Source organism: Lissotriton helveticus, chromosome 11 (genome assembly GCF_964261635.1).
Source record: "Lissotriton helveticus chromosome 11, aLisHel1.1, whole genome shotgun sequence".
Taxonomy (NCBI): Eukaryota; Metazoa; Chordata; class Amphibia; order Caudata; family Salamandridae; genus Lissotriton; species Lissotriton helveticus.
Genome location: NC_136072.1, coordinates 769,107,880 through 769,125,629, shown reverse-complemented (window position 1 = coordinate 769,125,629; position 17,750 = coordinate 769,107,880). Strand labels below are relative to the sequence as shown.

The 17,750-nt window shown below is 39.4% G+C and overlaps 1 protein-coding gene across 5 annotated transcripts in view; it reads right to left on the bottom strand.

Annotated features, from left to right (window-relative positions):
* Positions 1-17,750, bottom strand: part of ARHGAP25 (Rho GTPase activating protein 25) — a 441,995-nt gene that overhangs the window by 248,548 nt on the left and 175,697 nt on the right. The window lies entirely within an intron of this gene.

Sequence of the window (17,750 nt, the reverse complement as noted above, 5' to 3'; positions counted from 1 at the left end):
GGTCATTACCCTTCGTAAATGCTGGCTTCTGATTAGATAATAGGCTTGTTAGTCCCTCCTTAGTATCACCTTCTTGTCTTCATTTGTAACCTCCAATGAGGACTGGCCCCTTTACTTCAGTTGTTACACAGCAAGTCTTTTTTAATCTGTTAGCACTATTTTCTTTAATGAGTTTCTCCTACTGCAGGCACAACATGCTTTCCTGTAACATTCAGCGCACCATGCTTGCTTTCACTTTCGAGCAGCCCGGGACAATGGTGACCGCTTCTTTTTAAATAGGTCTCACATTTACAAGAGTTTGTGCTATTGGCATTGTAAATGACAGTGCCTTTTAGTGATATGTTAATTTGCAAAACAGTAAACGCTCACAAATGCGAGACCTATTGCATTTCCATGCTTGTTCCACTCGTTTAGGGGATTTCTTTTTCCGTGTTCAGTTAAAAGTGGCTAAATAAGTTCCTAATTGGCTTTTTGATTGGCTTGGGATTTCTTCGTCTTAAATACTGTGCCCTTTGACATAATTCAGTATAAAAGTCTCTCCTCTGCTTGTGCCTTTATCCAGCTATTGCCTTGTTTAGACTGGGCACATGTTACTAACAGCCATGCATACGAACGTGTTGGTTTTGCAACTCTCAGTCAGGCAAGACTGGAGGAAAGAAAGCTCGAGTTCGGCCACTTTGGTGAGCGCCTGTTATTCACGATAGTGACCTGCAGATGGCACCCGAGTACAATTTACATTGGTACCAATATGTAGTGAATTACTGTGTTTTTACACAATTTATGCTTCCGTTATAAACGCTTTCAGCTGCTCGTGTAACTTAAAGACATGTGGGCGTGTGTGATAATGGAGGAAACACGTCATGAAAATACTACACCGGTAGTTTCCAAGCATATTAGAACCATGACCCACTTTTTAGAATGACAGACGTTCAACACATAGTTGCCTTTAGAGGCCATGAGGAGGGGCCATTTTTTTAATGTAACTAAGTTATTATGTAGCACCGCTTTGTCATTTACACAGAGGTGTTTCAAGGCTTGGGCAAAGTGGTCTCTGACCCATGGCCCCTGCCTTTCATGGGGGCCCTAAAGCAGCCATCTCTGTTTTGCAGAGTCTTGCCCTGTTTATTTTTAATGTGGGTGATTTGTGCAAGTCTATTATAGAAATGTTGCTCTGAAATGTGTTTCATGCAACATCCATAAAAATGTTTCTTTTAGATCAAAACACAAAACAGGACCTGACATACAGCAAATGGGAGAGTGTCACAGAGATTATTTGCAGTAATGTCAGTGAGCTGATGCTATGTTATAAAGTTGAAAACTAGTCACTATCCGTGATTATTAGATGTAAACACATTTAGAATTTGGACCTGTGTGCCTGTGTACTGCCAGTGACCTGGCCAAAGAAGGCATGAAAGAGCTGAAATTGAATCATAAAATCAAAGCTGTTCCGAACAGGGGGCCCCAAAATACGTTTCGCCTAAGGCCCCCAAAATCCTTAAGATGTCCCTGCATTTCCAGGCAGCACATTTTCATTGAAATGGGTGCTAACTTTGCACAGACATCCATTTTACCAATAAAACTATATGGCACACAAATTATAGTGTGTAGAAACCTGGTTTCTGTGAATATTTATCATTTATGCATCACCAGGTAAAGTGTCTTGATTTGTTTTGATCCTATTAAAATCAGTTTGCAGCACATTTTAGAACTGCAAAAAATGTGTTACATTTTTCCTTTCCTAATTGCTGAAGGAATACAGTTCATTTACAGGTACATTTTGCTGTGCGTTGCATGAAACATATTGTCCTTCCACATTTCCTTTACTCCAGCAAAATTGTCACATAATTCACTTTAAAAAGCTCACCTCACTTTGCAGTCAGAGAAATAAAAGTAAACACCAATCCCACAGAAATGTTTCAGAAGACATAGCCTGACATCTGCCCTCAGTCTTTCAAGCTCTGGCAGATGCGACAAAGATAAACACAGAATTCAAAGGAATCTTTATTTATTTCTCGAACTTTCCCACTGTTTGGGAAACACAGCACTACACTATCGATGTAACATCTACTACTTACAAATATTATTTTCATTCTGTACTTTTTAATAAAGAAAACCTGGTTATTGAATAACCCTTGTTCAAAATGTAATTTTACATGTTTTTACTAATTTCATGGTTGCAAAATAATGAGACATGTTTAATGGTTCTATAATATGTTAACACAGCAAAACAGTACCTGCTTTTTTCCTCAATCTAAAACCTAATGGTGCAGACTAAGTTTGGAACAAAACCTGTTTGCCCATTCCCTTATGCACTAAAAACAAGTTCTTTTTTATGTTTTACAAATTCATAGCTTAAAAGAGCCTTTACTTATCATGACAAAGGGTGGAAACTCTCTGGTGTCCTGTCTGGCACAAAGGTAAAGTGTGCTTTAAGTGTCTCAGACAGACAAAGTGACCCCAGCAGCTCAAGAATGAGAGGTGTCCTGATGTTGGGGTGGGACTGTCCTCTGCATGATGATCGGGCCTGTGTCCCTGCCTTGAGTGCACAACTACATGTGAAACCGGTAGCTTGACTTTTACTTTGGCCCTGGTATCAAACTAAATTAATGTGTGTCCAGAGGCCTAGGCCTGTTCCTAAAAATGGGAGATCCAGCACACCAGGCATGTTCTCAAATTAGGCAATAGACAACTGTCCTTGGCCTTGGTCCCTCATGTAAAGCAGTGGTAGAAGCATTTTGTGTTTTGTGAATTTGTACTGTGACCAGGCACTTTTCACTCTTTTATTGAGAAGGCAATGTACTTACTACTCTTGTGTAAAGTTCCACTGTTATGTGAAATGCAAACCCTTACAGTGACACTCTGTGTGTGTTGGGAGTGCGTACGTGTGTGTGTGTGTGAGTGCATGCATGCGTGTGTGTGTGTGTATATATATATGAAACTCATCACTGAGTCTTCTGGATCCGTTCCAAATTTAGGTGCATCCTTGATCCACAGCAACATATGTATATGAGGAGCACCTCTTGCTTGGTACTCCTTTCTCCAGAAGAAATCCAACACCTCTCCAAGAGGTGGATTCTTCTTATTCATGATGAAAGACATCATAGCTTCAAATCTATGATTGAAGTACCTACATACATTGACTGGATCCAAAGAGCACAGTTCTCTGGGTGTCTTGAATTCGATGTTATCTACGTTAGCATTTGCCTCTCGTAGAAATTCAAGTAAGTCTTCCCAGCCATACTCGGCACAGCTCAGAGTGAGGAACCATGTGGGAGTACCTAAGTTCCTCAGCATACGTTTTAAATCACCATGACGACGGTACCAGTACTCATTAGTACCACGCTGACACGCCATGAGATTAATCAGGTGAGAATCCAAAATACTGTCTTGGACATTGACTTTATCCATAAAGTCACTTGCCGAGATGTTTTGCATGTGTATACCACTTTTCAAGATGTGGTTCACTGCATATGACAGTCCAGACAGATCGCTTTCAAACAGGAGATGAAACAAATAGGGAATGCATTGTCGAAACCTAGCATCTCCTGCATACAATCGCAAAGTCCGGTATTCAGAAGCAGGAATTTGATGAGGTCGCTCATCATATCTTCCTCCCTGACCTGTTGGAAAAAGCTGTGGGAAACACCGAGCTTCCAAACTTTCCTCCCAAACACTAATGGGACTCCCTTTGGCTTGTTTCATTTGAAACAACTCAATAGCATTCCCCATGACTTCCTTGGAATGCAAAGGATGAACACTATAATGTTCATATATTTCTTCACTAGTAGAGGGTTCTACTTTTTCAATTTGACCAGCACACAAATCGCTATCCTCTTCCTCACTTACTTCCTCTTCTGCAACATATACATTCTTATAGTATTTATTATTTTTTTTCAAATACAATGTTGCCTTTTTAACTTTCCTAACATCTACTAAATCTTGCCATATTTTCTTATTCTTTGTCGGAACCCCATTAACTAAGATAACCAGAGGTTCCTCTTCCACTTTTTCTACTCCAATTGTGTTAATGTTTTTCTTCAAATCTAGAGGCAAATAAACAACTCTTCCCTTTAATCCTCTCTGTAAATCTGATGGAGGCAATTTCCCTGTCTTTGGCTCCATTCTTACAATAGCCTGAAAGGGATGGATACTTTGAATCAAAATAGATTCATAAGTATTTAAATCCTTCAATTCAGAAGGAATCTCAACCAATTCCAGATTATTATGAACTGCTCTAGCAGGCATCTGGTTTTGATTTAATTTGCAACAACAATAAATACACACACGTTGATCCAATCCCAAATCAAAACAATTTTCTACCATCAAGTATGTTGCGAAATCCTTCCATTCACTATTATCTTCCCTTTCACTTTTTGCATATAAATCCACTAACTTAGTCTGATTCTTATAATAAGTGCGTCGACAACACACACAAGTGAAATTAGGCCTCTCACTTGATTTCACCTCAAACGTCGCAATTTCCCTCTGGAAATTATCTGTACTGGAAACCTGTACACTATCTTCCACATGACCCTCTTCTTCTTGCTCAATTTCAACATTCTCCTCTTTACTTCCAAAGTAACAAAACTCAATTTCTTCACATATATTCTTCACATCTATTTCAGAACCATGCAAAAGAGCAGCGCATAATTGTTTAAGCATAATTGCTGGACTCTTAGCATAATACAACATTCTAACTAATTTCCTCACTTTATTATGATGCACTGCTAGCATCCTGAAATGATGAAAAACACTCTGGCATACTCTCCTGGAAAGACAAGCCAGTGAATGACCATGCAAACCTGTCACTTCTCTTACTCTGCAAGGATCTAATTCTTGCAACAACCTTATTTTCTGCTTCAAACTTTTCTTATTAAATGACCGTACAAAATCACAAAGCAAATTGATGGAATCCTGTCGCACACTGCAAATACTACTACACTTCCAGGTGTACACAGGACCCTTAGCACGTCTTCCTAAAACCTCATTACCTAACACCTCTTCTGCCTCTGTTGTCACAAGTTTTTCTTTTTCAACTGGACAACCATCTTTCACTTCATAAGCACGACCACTGGTGTCAACTGCATGCACCAAATCATTATCCTGGAAATAACTCTCCTCATTAAAAAATGCCTCACAGCTTGAACTATGCATCCATTCTCCAGAAAAAACTTCACAAAAATTACTACGATTAACTATTCTCTTCCATCTACTATTTCTTTTGAAATCATAAATTGCCTTGTTTAGCTTCCTAATTCTATTGATTATCAAAATAAATAACTTACGTTTAATTTCAAATGCCTGATCAATAACTTTCTCAACTTTTTTTTTTCTCTTATAAAAAACCAGTTTCTGTTGACCTTTCTTAATATTTTTTAACAAATTGCCAATTATCCTGTTGCGGAACATTCGTTTACGAATCTCCCTAAACTGTTGTTTCCTTCTACTATCATGCACAGAGTTATCTCTTGCTCTAGCAGTAACATTTTTGATTGGCCTTTCCTTTCCATTTGAATTCCTTCTCGTTTTATGGACTGAAACATTTTCTGTAGTAATATTTTTTTTACTACACATATTTCTTATGAAATATTTTGTGCTCTTACCCGGTGCTTTCTTCGTGACTTGACAAATCTTTTTGTTAGAGGACTGCTGCTTATTTTCTTTCACCTGCTGTCTTTGACGTTTTGCAGCCTTTCTCTGTCTTTCTATTGTTGGCATGGTGAAATCTTGAAATGATCTGCAGTTGAATCTGTGGTAAAATATAATAAAAAATGTTATTAACCATTATTACCAAACAGTAAAACAATAACAGTGATCAAAAACTTAACACACTACTTGACATTTTAAATAGAAGATTTTTTAGTCCTTGCAAATTTACAATACAGAAATAGCAGAAAAGAAATGACATTTATATTTATGTTACCTGTGCTATTTTATATGTGAATCTGATCTAATTTTATGAGCATATTTTAATATTTTATTGAAGACACTACACATAACCTGCTTTTGAAGGTGTCTTTATTTTTAAATTAAACGGTTTACCTTTTTACTTTTTATTAATTATAAATTTTAAAAATAAATGTTTATATTTCCATAGGCTCAAGCAGGTCAGCTTCCCATCCTATGTCATATAATTCGGACAAATCTGCATCCTCATCACGCTCTTCTTCATCCTCAGGATTTAAATCATCCAAGGGATCAACATCCACTGATGTTTCAATTACAAGTTCAATGATGAGGTCAAAATCAACTGATTGCAGATTGTCGCTCATGTTGAGGTTGTCTTTATCTTTAAAGAAAGATAACAACAATGAGATGTTTCAGAGTAAGAGACAAATCTCAGAGATTATAATAGTAAAATTGTTTAACAAGAGTAATATTTTGCAGCTATTATTTAGCCATGTCCAGCAATGCTGAGCAGGTGAAGACTATGTCTAAATTTTCAGTGAACAGGACTCATCTCTTCTTAACCTTGGATAAGCCTCACCGACTCTGTGTGTCCTGCACATACTTAAATGTAAAGGGGCAGATTTATGTTAAATGGCACATCCCCAGGCATGCACCAGTTAACGTGCACCACTACTCTGCCACCCATGGTGTGCCGTATTTACAATCAGATAGGAGAAAGCTTCGTCAAAACCCTGCGCCTGCTTTAAGCAGGCATAGGTCTTGACACAACATTGTGGAGATGGGGCACCCCTGAGCCTTGCTTGAGCTGCATCGCACTTGCGATACAACTCCAGCAATCACTACCTTTACAGCACAGATACGTCACGCATCTGTGCCATTTTTGCCCCATGATGCCCCGTATTCTAAATGCAGCACACCATGGGTGGCGGAACAGCGGCGCAGGATGACTGACACATCCCTGGTGATGCACCAGTCATCATAAATCTATCCCTAAGCTTCTTATCTTGTTACAGATGAACCGCCATATGTAGCATGAAACTATTTTGCATTTCCTAAATAGCGAATTTTAAGGAATAAATAGCAATTCTTTACCATTCCTAATTTGCAATGAGCAAATTGCTAATTGCAAGTTACCCATTCATTTCCATGGGCTAGGAGGCTCATAGGAATGAAGGTTTAATTTGCGATTAGCAATTTGCTCATCACAAATTAGGAATTTTTCCAAGGGTGCAGGGGTGTCTCAAGAACACCCTGCTGCACCCCTGAAAAAGAAATTTGGGGGCATATGGCACACATACATGCCCTAAGGGCATGTGTTGGCGTCATATGGCACCTTTTGTTTTTTTGAAAAAAAGCTTTTTGAAAAGAATTCACAAATTACCACCAATTTACCACAATAGTTTCCAAATCCTTAATGTAATTTTTTACATATTTTTTGTTTGATACATTGCATTTAAGTAGTCACAAAATTTGCAAATCCTTCAGTGCAATTGCAAAATAAGGAATAGAAAATTTTGCTACTCCTTATTTTGCATCAAACTTGTTTGATACATACCATTTGTCTAATTAACATTCGCAAAGGCCGAAATTCGTAGAATTTTGATCTTTGCGAATGCTAATTAGCTTGATACATATGGCCCCAAGTGAGGCCTGTCTTGCGACATGGTGCATCTTTTGCATCACTGCTGCATCGGTTTCATGTGGTACGTTTTTTTTACACCATGACATATCTGCCTAAATGCATCAATTTGTAATGTTGTCGCCTCATAGCAAATCTTTTGCACCGCCGCTGCATCATAAAAGTGACGCACAGTGGCACAAAAGAGGCATACACCTATCATAAATCTGTCCCTAGCATTTTAAAAGATTAATCCAGGATGACGATAAGGTGTGGCCTATCCAGAGGTTTGTTTAAGGTGAGGCCTACTCAGGATTGCAGATTAAAGTTACGCTTGATGAAGAATACAGAGGAGATAATACATGTAAAGGGCCTACCAATGAAGCAAGTAATGTGCACTTTATTGCGCCAGTCATCATAAATGTATCCCTAAGCTTCTTATCTTGTTACAGATGAACCACCATATGTACCATCAAACTATTTTGCATTTCCTAAATAGCAAATTTTAAGGAATAAATAGCAATTCTTTACCATTCCTAATTTGCAATGAGCAAATTGCTAATTGCAAATTAGCACCGCCGCTGCATCATAAAAGTGACGCACAGTGGCACAAAAGAGGCATACACCTATCATAAATCTGTCCCTAGCATTTTAAATGATTAATCCAGGATGACAATAAGGTGTGGCCTATCCAAAGGTTTGTTTAAGGTGAGGCCTACTCAGGATTGCAGATTAAAGTTACGCTTGATGAAGAATACAGAGGAGATAATACATGTAAAGGCCTACCAATGAAGTAAGTAATGTCCACTTTATTGCGCCAGTCATCATAAATGTATCCCTAAGCTTCTTATCTTGTTACAGATGAACCACCATATGTACCATCAAACTATTTTGCATTTCCTAAATAGCAAATTTTAAGGAATAAATAGCAATTCTTTACCATTCCTAATTTGCAATGAGCAAATTGCTAATTGCAAGTTACCCATTCACTTCCATGGGCTAGGAGGCTCATAGGAATGAAGGTTGCAATTTGCGATTAGCAATTAGCTCATCACAAAATAGGAATTTTTTCAAGCGTGCAGGGGTATCTCAAGAACACCCTGCTACACCCCTGAAAAAGAAATTTGGGGGCATATGGCACACATACATGCCCTAAGGACATGTATAGGCGTCATATGGCACCTTTTGTTTTTTGGAAAAAAATGCTTTTTGAAAAGAATTCGCAAATTACCACAAACTAGAAGTTGGTGGTAGTTTCCAAATCCTTAATATCATTTTTTACATATTTTTTGTTTGATACATTGCATTTAAGGAATCGCAAAATTTGCAAATCCTTCAGTGCAATCGCAAAATAAGGAATAGCAAATTTTGAATTAAGGACATTTTAAGTAATTTCCACATGTGCAGTGTTTTCAAATTATGATTTGAAAATCGTTTTTGGGGAAAAGTAATGGTTTGCAAATTTATGACAAGGACATAATGGTGTATGCTTCTCTATAAGGCATTTCAGTGTCTCTGATGTCATTTTTCCCATATTACATTATAAGACCTTTCCCCATGGAGCACATTCCTTGTAAATATGCTCCCACCTGTGCATGGTGAATTTAGATTTTGACTGTTTGAGTCACATAGCCATGTTAAAAGTCACCCCAAAAAATTGCAAACGCTTTAAAAAAACACATTCATGTGTCTTAAGGACATTTTAAGTCATTTCCCCGTGGACAGTCTGTCCCTAGCATTTTAAATGATTAATTCAGGATGACGATAAGGTGTGGCCTATCCAGAGGTTTGTTTAAGGTGAGGCCTACTCAGGATTGCAGATTAAAGTTACTCTTGATGAAGAATACAGAGGACATAATACATGTAAAGCTCTACCAATGAAGTAAGTGATGTCCACTTCATTGCGCCAGTCATCATAAATGTATCCCTAAGCTTCTTATCTTGTTAGACATCAACCGCCATATGTATCATATAACTATTTTGCATTTCCAAAATAGCGAATTTTAAGGAATAAATAGCGATTCTTTACCATTCATAATTTGCGATGAGCAAATTGCTAATTGCAATTTACCCATTCATTTCCATGGAGCAGGAGGCCCATAAGAATGAAGGTGCAATTTGCGATTAGCAATTAGCTCATCGCAAATTAGGAATTTTTCCAAAGGTGCAGGGGTGTCTCAAGAACACCCTGCTGCACCCCTGAAAACGAAATTTGTGGACATATGGCGCACATAAATTTTAACAACATTCCTTTACCTCAAAAACGATTTTCAATTCATAATTTGAAAACACTGCCCACAGGGAAATTACTTAAAATGTCCTTAAGACACATGAAAGTGTTTTTTTATTGCCTTTCCAGCATGGTTGGGTCACTTTTAACATGGCTATGTAACACAAACATTTAAAATCTAAATTTCCCATGCACAGGTCGGAGCATATTTACAAGCAACTTGCGCCACAGAGAAAGGTCTTACATTAAAATGGGAAAAATAACATCAGGGACAGTCAATTGCCGTATAAAGAAGCATACACCATTATGTCCTTGTCATAAATTTAAAAACAATTCCTTTTCCCCAAAAACGATTTTCAAATCATAATTTCAAAACACTGCACATGGGAAAATTACTTAAAATGTCCTTAAGACACATAAAAGCGTTTTTTGATTGCCTTTGCAGCATGTTTGTATCACTTTTAACATGGCTATGTAACACAAACATTCAAAATCTAAATTTTCCATGCACATGTGGGAGCATATTTACAAGCAATTTGTGCCACATAATTCATAATTCTCCTAAAAGCACACTATTCTCTATCTAAATTAAAGAAATATTTTCTCACCTTAGCAAATACTTTGAGTTTGAAAACAGTCTCAGAAACACACCAATTTGTCTTCAGCAGAGCAAAAGGTATGCACTCCAGAGTCTGCAGCTATCAAAAGCACAGAAATGCTGTAATTCTTCACACATATCTCTCATGTCACCCAATCAAAACTCTTCCCTCACTTTTTTTCAAATGAAAACCCTTCCCCCCTCTGCCCTTTCTGCCTTTTCTGCATGGCAACCACCTCTTGGAAGACTTCTGGTGTTTGCAAGTTCACACAACTTTGTTGCAATTGAACTCTGAACTCTCAGTGCACCTGCATATCCAGTGCATTCTTTCATTTAATGATTTTTTATTGACCATTCAAAATACATCTTTCAAAGAACACATCCGTGCACCCTAACTTTCTGTTTTCAGCAATCAAAATCCACCAATCACTGTTACTGCTTCATGAACACAGAAACTCCACAGTTTTTTTCATTTTAAACTCTCATTTTTTCAACTGCCATTTCATTGCCACACTTCATCTGACTGCAGGAGAACCTTCTCTCACCATGTTTTCTGTCTGGATTGTTGGACATAGTTATATTCACTGGGCTCAAAGGTACGTTGAAAACAGGAAATTACCTAACCTCAATTTACAAGATGTGGAAATTATGTGGTTTGGCCACAGAGGATTAAAATGTCACCAATTGATACCATTGGTGAAAACCTTTATGCATTTGCCCAAACCTGACCTGTTAATTGTGCACTGTGGAGGTAATGACTTGGGCACTTTGACTGGTGTAGGTCTGGAAATGCTTTTAAAGGACACCTTTGAGCAATTAATGGCACTTTTTCCTCAGACTGCCTTGGTATATTCAAATATATGCCAAAGACAGAAATGGAGGTGGTCAAACCAATTTTGTCCACAAATTGAGAAGTCGAGGAAGCATGTAAACAAATCTGTTTCAGCTTACATGAGAGACCATGGAATGGGCTCCCTGTACAACAATAACTTGCGTTACTACATGCAAGATATCTACAGAGGAGATGGAGTTCACTTCTCAGATGAGGGCAACAGAGTTTTCACTCTGAATTTAAGAATGTGCATTGGTACCTACTTATAAGTACCTAAATGTACCATAAACCCAAAAGCTCTTCTCAGAGCTACCCTACATCTGATCACTCACAATTATTATTTTACTCTAACATTTTTCACTAATTTCCAACAAAGTACGCTCCCTGGGGCGCTACCCGGTACGCGAACCGGGAGCTAACCTCGCGAAATTTTTTTTAAAAATGTTTTTTTTTCGCACATATAAGCCTCCTCAGCCACCCTCAGAAAACCTAGGGGGTCAAGATAACTCTACCGTGCCCCCTTCTACCCATTCTGAACATTATTTGCCCTCCATCTTGTATCTTAATTCGACCGAAACACAAAATGGTGGACTCCCGTAACGCTTAAGGTTCGCGAACCGGGGCGCTCAACGGTACGCGTACCGGGTCGCTCCCTGGGAAGCGCACCATCAAAAAAGGTGGGAAAGTAGTTCACAGAAAAGCCACTGGAGACAATTTCACCAAATATAGATTAGCTCATACTACATACCAATCCCTACCATTTTCACAAATTTGATTGGAATTCCATTTAGTCATTTAGCCTGTAGACCTCTCTAAATACCCTGAGGTAAATTACTTCACAAAACACATCTGAAGTGTTGGAATTGACAACCAATGAAAATGTTACTTTCATTTTCTACTTTTTTTACCTGACATTTCATTGGTTATATACCTGAATATATATAAAGGAAGAGAAGAAAACACAGCCATTTTGACTACTACTTCTTGGTGTACATTTCAATAGTATTTTCACTAATTCCTTCAACTTCTTTCAAGGTAAGTTTTTATTTTTAAAACTGAAGTATATTGTGCACTATAAGTTAATATGGTAAACTTTTTCTGATAGATATATACTATCCCTCTGTAGTAGTTATAGATTTAGAGAGACTTCTCTGTTATAGTTATGGATGGAGTTAGGCTTCTCTTGTATAATTATGAATTTACTTACGTTAAATCACATACACTTTTTTATATTCCTACTTCCACTCTGATACTATACACTGCCCAAAGATAAATTCACTGATAAAAAATGCCTATCTAAAATTATTCCCAACATTGCCCTATCTCTACTAATATATATTTTTTTAATCCAAATTTCAGGCAAAATGGAAGGCGAAAACCAAGTTTCTTCTGAAATGGACCTGCAAGAGAGCAGCCAAGAATTGATTGATACAATTGATCAAATTGACATTGAATTTTTCGATGAAACTTGGGACAATGAACTACTGCAATGTGTACAAGCAGTAGATAACCTCCTTGCAAATGAGGACATTTTACACCCTCAGAGACTACAATGTATATTCCATGATAATTATGAAATTTCTGACAATGAAATGTTAGAAAGTTTAATAAATTATGAAACACAATCACAATAAAAAAAAATGCTTAAAAAATAAAAAAAATAAAAAATAATCAACAAAAACAACAATCAATTAACATACAGCATTTGAAAAGTCTATCATTCATTTTTCATTGCAGTACGCTGCCCAGAACGCTTCCCGGTTCGCTGACCGGGCGCTCCCCGCGCAAAAAAAAACAAAAATTTTTTTTTGTTTTTTTTGCCCCGCGGGGCCCTTTTAAAACCTCCACATTAAACCTAGGGGGTCAGGGAGGATCTAGTATGCCCCCTTATGGTCATTTTCGCCTTTGTTTTGGCCTCCTCTTGTCTCTCAATCCTAGCGAGAGACAAGATGGCGGCCGCTCCGGACTGTTTAGAATGTTGACAGACACCGGAGAGCCAATCAGCTTAGCTACGCGAAGTTCCGGTACGCTTAAGGTCCGCGGACCGGAGCGCGCTTACAGATATATATCTTTTTTTAAACGTTAATTTCTCAAAATCCACTGGAGCACATATATTGAGACCTAGAAAAGGCACATCGGGCTACCAGTCCCTACAATTTTGCCAAGTTTCATGCAAATCCATTCAGCCGTTCGGGCTAAAAGTGAGGCCAACCGCCCTATGGAAAACTCAATGTTAAAAACACGTTTTGGGACCCCCCTTTTTTCTCGGTCCCCCCTTGACGAAACCCCCCCAAATTTCCAAGGGCTGCTCAGAAACAAAATGTTCCATTTTCCAGAAAATTTCAGCCAATTCCGTCCACAAACGCCAAAGTTATTAGACATAGAATTTTCAAAAATCCCATAGGGAAAAAATCCTAACTATATATACATACTGGCGACCGCCAGTAGGTAATATATATATATATATATATATATATATATATATATATATATATATATATATATATATTATTTATTTTTTTATTTATTTTTTTATTATTATTTATTTATTTATTTATTTTTTCAAACAAACGCCTTGACTATTTGATAAGGTCACTCGACCACACCCCTCCCATCCAGGCTGATGCCTCGCGGAGCTTGCACAAGCAGTTCCCCCTATCTTTGCTGGAACAAGCCGACGCGTTTCGAGGCTGTAACGCCTCTTCTTCCTGGGCTTGAGGGATAGCACTGACGAAACACCAGACTGCGGTTACCACTTCCTTTTATTTTGCAGTTGCCAATCACGGCGTACCATTAGTTGCGCTGCATTGTGGAGAATGTAGTCTATAACGGTGATTCAGTATAAACCTTTAAGTAAGTTCAGGGTCCAAACCTCGTATTTTTATCCACTGCATATACACCTTGAGTAGGTGGGGAGCTGTTTGCGCTCGCTGATTGCCGTGGGGTCCGCGCTGTTAGATTCGACCAAGTTCAAGTCCTCAGCCTCCCCATATGTGCGCTTCTGCCGGGAATGGTGCTCCTTATCAGGACCAGACAGCCCTTCTGTGATTTTTTCAAACAAATGCCTTGACGATTTGATAAGGTCACTCGACCGCACCCCTCCCATCCGGGCTGATGCCTCGCGGAGCTTGCACAAGCAGTTCCCTTATCTTTTCTGGAACATATATATATACTGGGGCTAGTGGGAGCCATTTTGAATGTCATTTGTTTAGCATAGAACAAGAGAGAGAGAGGATAGCTCCCTCAGACAGTGGAAGTCTATTGCCTGCATACCTATGCCTAGAGGGTGGAGACGCAGACACTTAAGTGAGGAGGATGAAGACTGGGCTAGCCATATACATTTCTTGAAGAATTTGTTAGCAAAGGACAGCTGATTTTATCTTCATAAGTGATAGATGGTAGGGGTGATGGATGGGCTTGCAGTTTCTGTTGTTCATAGCTAGAAAGTTTCTAGGCAAGGCCTGTCTTTTTGTCTGCCTCTGATTACTGCTACAGAACGGTGATGGCAGCCAGGTGCAGAGACCTCCCACTTCATTGTTCCTGAGGTTTGGATATTCCTGCTAGGATACAGCCCATTGCTCCTTCAGAGCGGCAGAACGGGTAGGAGTAAGGCATTGTACTTATGCGGACAATATTACCGCGGTGAACACCTACCATCTGTCAGCTCATGGGGCATACAACTTGCGCCACAGCAAGACTGCATTTAGGTCAACTCTTTTGATAAATTTTATCTCGCTTCCCCTGGGCCAGCTCATGCCCTGAAGCTAAAACTACCAGTGGATTTTTACTGCTAGTTTTTAGGACTGTAGGCATATTATACTTAGAAACCGAGCATTTCCTATTAGGGGCCATTAAAAGGTCCTGATGAGTAAGCAGTAGGGGACTGCTTACGAAACATGTAGACCAGGTAGCTAGCTAATTGCTCTACCTCAAAACCCCCTTCTTAACGTCCCCAGCTAGGGAAGTGAATAAATTGTTTTTTTCCACTAGCCAGAGGATTTTTAGCTTTTTTTATACCCACACATAAATAGGTCCCTACACTTCACTGACACCACTCACCTTGCACTGTCACATAGCCTCTGTCACCTTTAAAGTGCTCCCGCGTAGTTCGTCAGGTCGTAGCACGCCCCGCCCCGTAGAGAGACGGGAAGACCCCAATGATGAAGCATGACACTAAAGGATTTTTTTAGTGTGTGAGGGGTATTTTAACAAGCACATTGTGCTCTCATCTTTACCATCCGAAGAGAGAGTTTATCTTTTTCACCACCCACATGTTAAAACAAAAATAAAAAAATTAAAAACCACCACACATTGATAGAATCTCTTTGTTTATGTACAGCCCATTGCTACCTGCTGTGAGAACCATCATTTTGCACAAAGGCTGCATCTGTAGAGCAACCTAGAAATAACGTTTCAAAGATAACCAACCCAAACCAGTTCCAAAGCCTTATTCCACATTCCCTGTCTGAAAAGTGAGTAAAACGTGGGATCCAAACCACACCACTTAGTTACAGTTTCAAGTGTTTGATGAGCAAGTAATGCAGTCCTCCACACTCTTGTGTTGCCAGGGCTGGTGTCTGCAATTCATGACAGCCGGTCTCTCAGAGGTGAGGGGACATAGCCTGCAGTCTGTACTTTATGATGGTGGAGCTGAGGGTCTGTCTAGAGCCTGCAAGTATGCCTGCTTTCTGAGGAAGGAAAGAATGTGCCTGACCCTGCAAGAGAAGAAGCCTTCTAGGAAGAGAAGTACTGCATGTTCCCAGTGTGGGGACCAGATACAGAAAGCGAGATACTGCCAGGAAGTGAAGTGCATGCAACCCCAGTGACGAAGAAGGCTACGTAGTCGCCCTACATGTTTATCATGAGCCGCAAGAAGTATTCTACAGAAAGCAACAATCAAGCAAGATCAGCTGCAACAGCACCAGTCTATCAGCGGTGGCCGGCTGCTGATCTTGCCTGAATCTTGCTTTCTGTAGAATACTTGATGGGGTTTGTGATACAGATGGGGGTAGGGCCTAGATATGAACAGGGTTTTAACCCTATATTGCATTCCCCTAATTGTACAGTGCAGCATTTCATAACCCTGTCCAATTAAAGTACTTTCTTTTACCTAAAAGACTGTCACTGGGCTGAATAATACGGTATTGTGTCAGTTTGCTGAATGTTGAGTTCTGAGCTCCTCCCCTAGCCCCCCCCCCCACCACCTTAATTGAGAAGCCTATTACTGCTCGCTTGTGCCACTTGGAGTGTCGAGTGTAGAAAGGTTTGTACTTCGGCCAGTTTGCAGAACCATAGTAGAATCGATCCCAGGACACCAGTGGCAAATGACCTCCAACAACATGGTTGAGGACAGGTTATGGTATGGTATGTTATGTTATGTTATGTTATGTTATGTTATGGGAAATTTCTAAAGTGCTCGTACACCAAGTCACCATTTGTGGAAGTCCGTGTATAACTATATGCTTGGGTAAAAAGCCATGTTTTCCGCTTTTTTCTAAAGCACATGTAGTCTGTTTCTTGTCTCATAGTGGTGGGCAAGGAATTCCAAAATTGGGGTCCTTGTATTGAGAATCACAACCCTCCTGTTGAGGACAGGTAGCCAATACAGGGTTCGTCTACCCCTTCACACACCTATGTCCGAAAGGGTCTGACATCTAAATGGGGCAATAAACAAATACTTCGACAGTTTTGAATTTTGTGTGGTGAAAGGTTTTACTAAGTTTCACAAAGGGCTCAATGTACATAGCCTTCAATGGTCACAAATCCTGTGATTCACAAAATTGTAGGACTTGCAATCACAAGGAGTAAGTACAGTATACGAAAGGCACACAGTGAGTTGGAAATAACTTCCTGACTTGCAAAGTGCACATTGTGACTCCAAACAACTCACAAAGATATATGGGGCTGAAAGGGGTGTCACTTCTTTATTGTACATCACAATGACATGCTTCAACGTTTTGTGACTGGATTTGCAGGTTTGAAACCATTGACAGGTAAACAACTTCCCGAACCAGAAGGTAAGGGTTTGCAAAGTGGAAGCTGCCTGTGATGAACAGTTTTTGCTCTGCAAGTAACAGGTGGGTGCATCAGGGGAAGAAGACAGGCGTCCAGTAGAGAGATGCATGCTTCCATGTGGTCCATTCGCATAATGCCATATTTTATTGTACGTTGCAGCTCCAGTCCATTGCACATGCAGAGAAGGAAGTCTGCTATATCTCATGGGAGTCCATGCCTGCATTTGGAGTGATTCACAAAGAGACACTGTGCCATATTAAACTTTTTGGGTAGGAATTCTGAAAACACAACTGCAAGCTATTTATGTGCTGTGACAGAATAGTACATATATCACTGAACAAACATAATCTTGGGTTGCATCACACAAAAAACTGTATCTGTGATGCAGCCCAATATTAGTAAACCAGGCCGTGCGATGGTCTGCACAGGTACAGAATGAGCAGGTTAAGTGCACGTCTCCTCACACAAACTCAGAACACAACTTGTGCAGCAGCAGTACAACATTTCTTCAGAACCCCATACAACTACAGCACAAGCATGTTGCCAA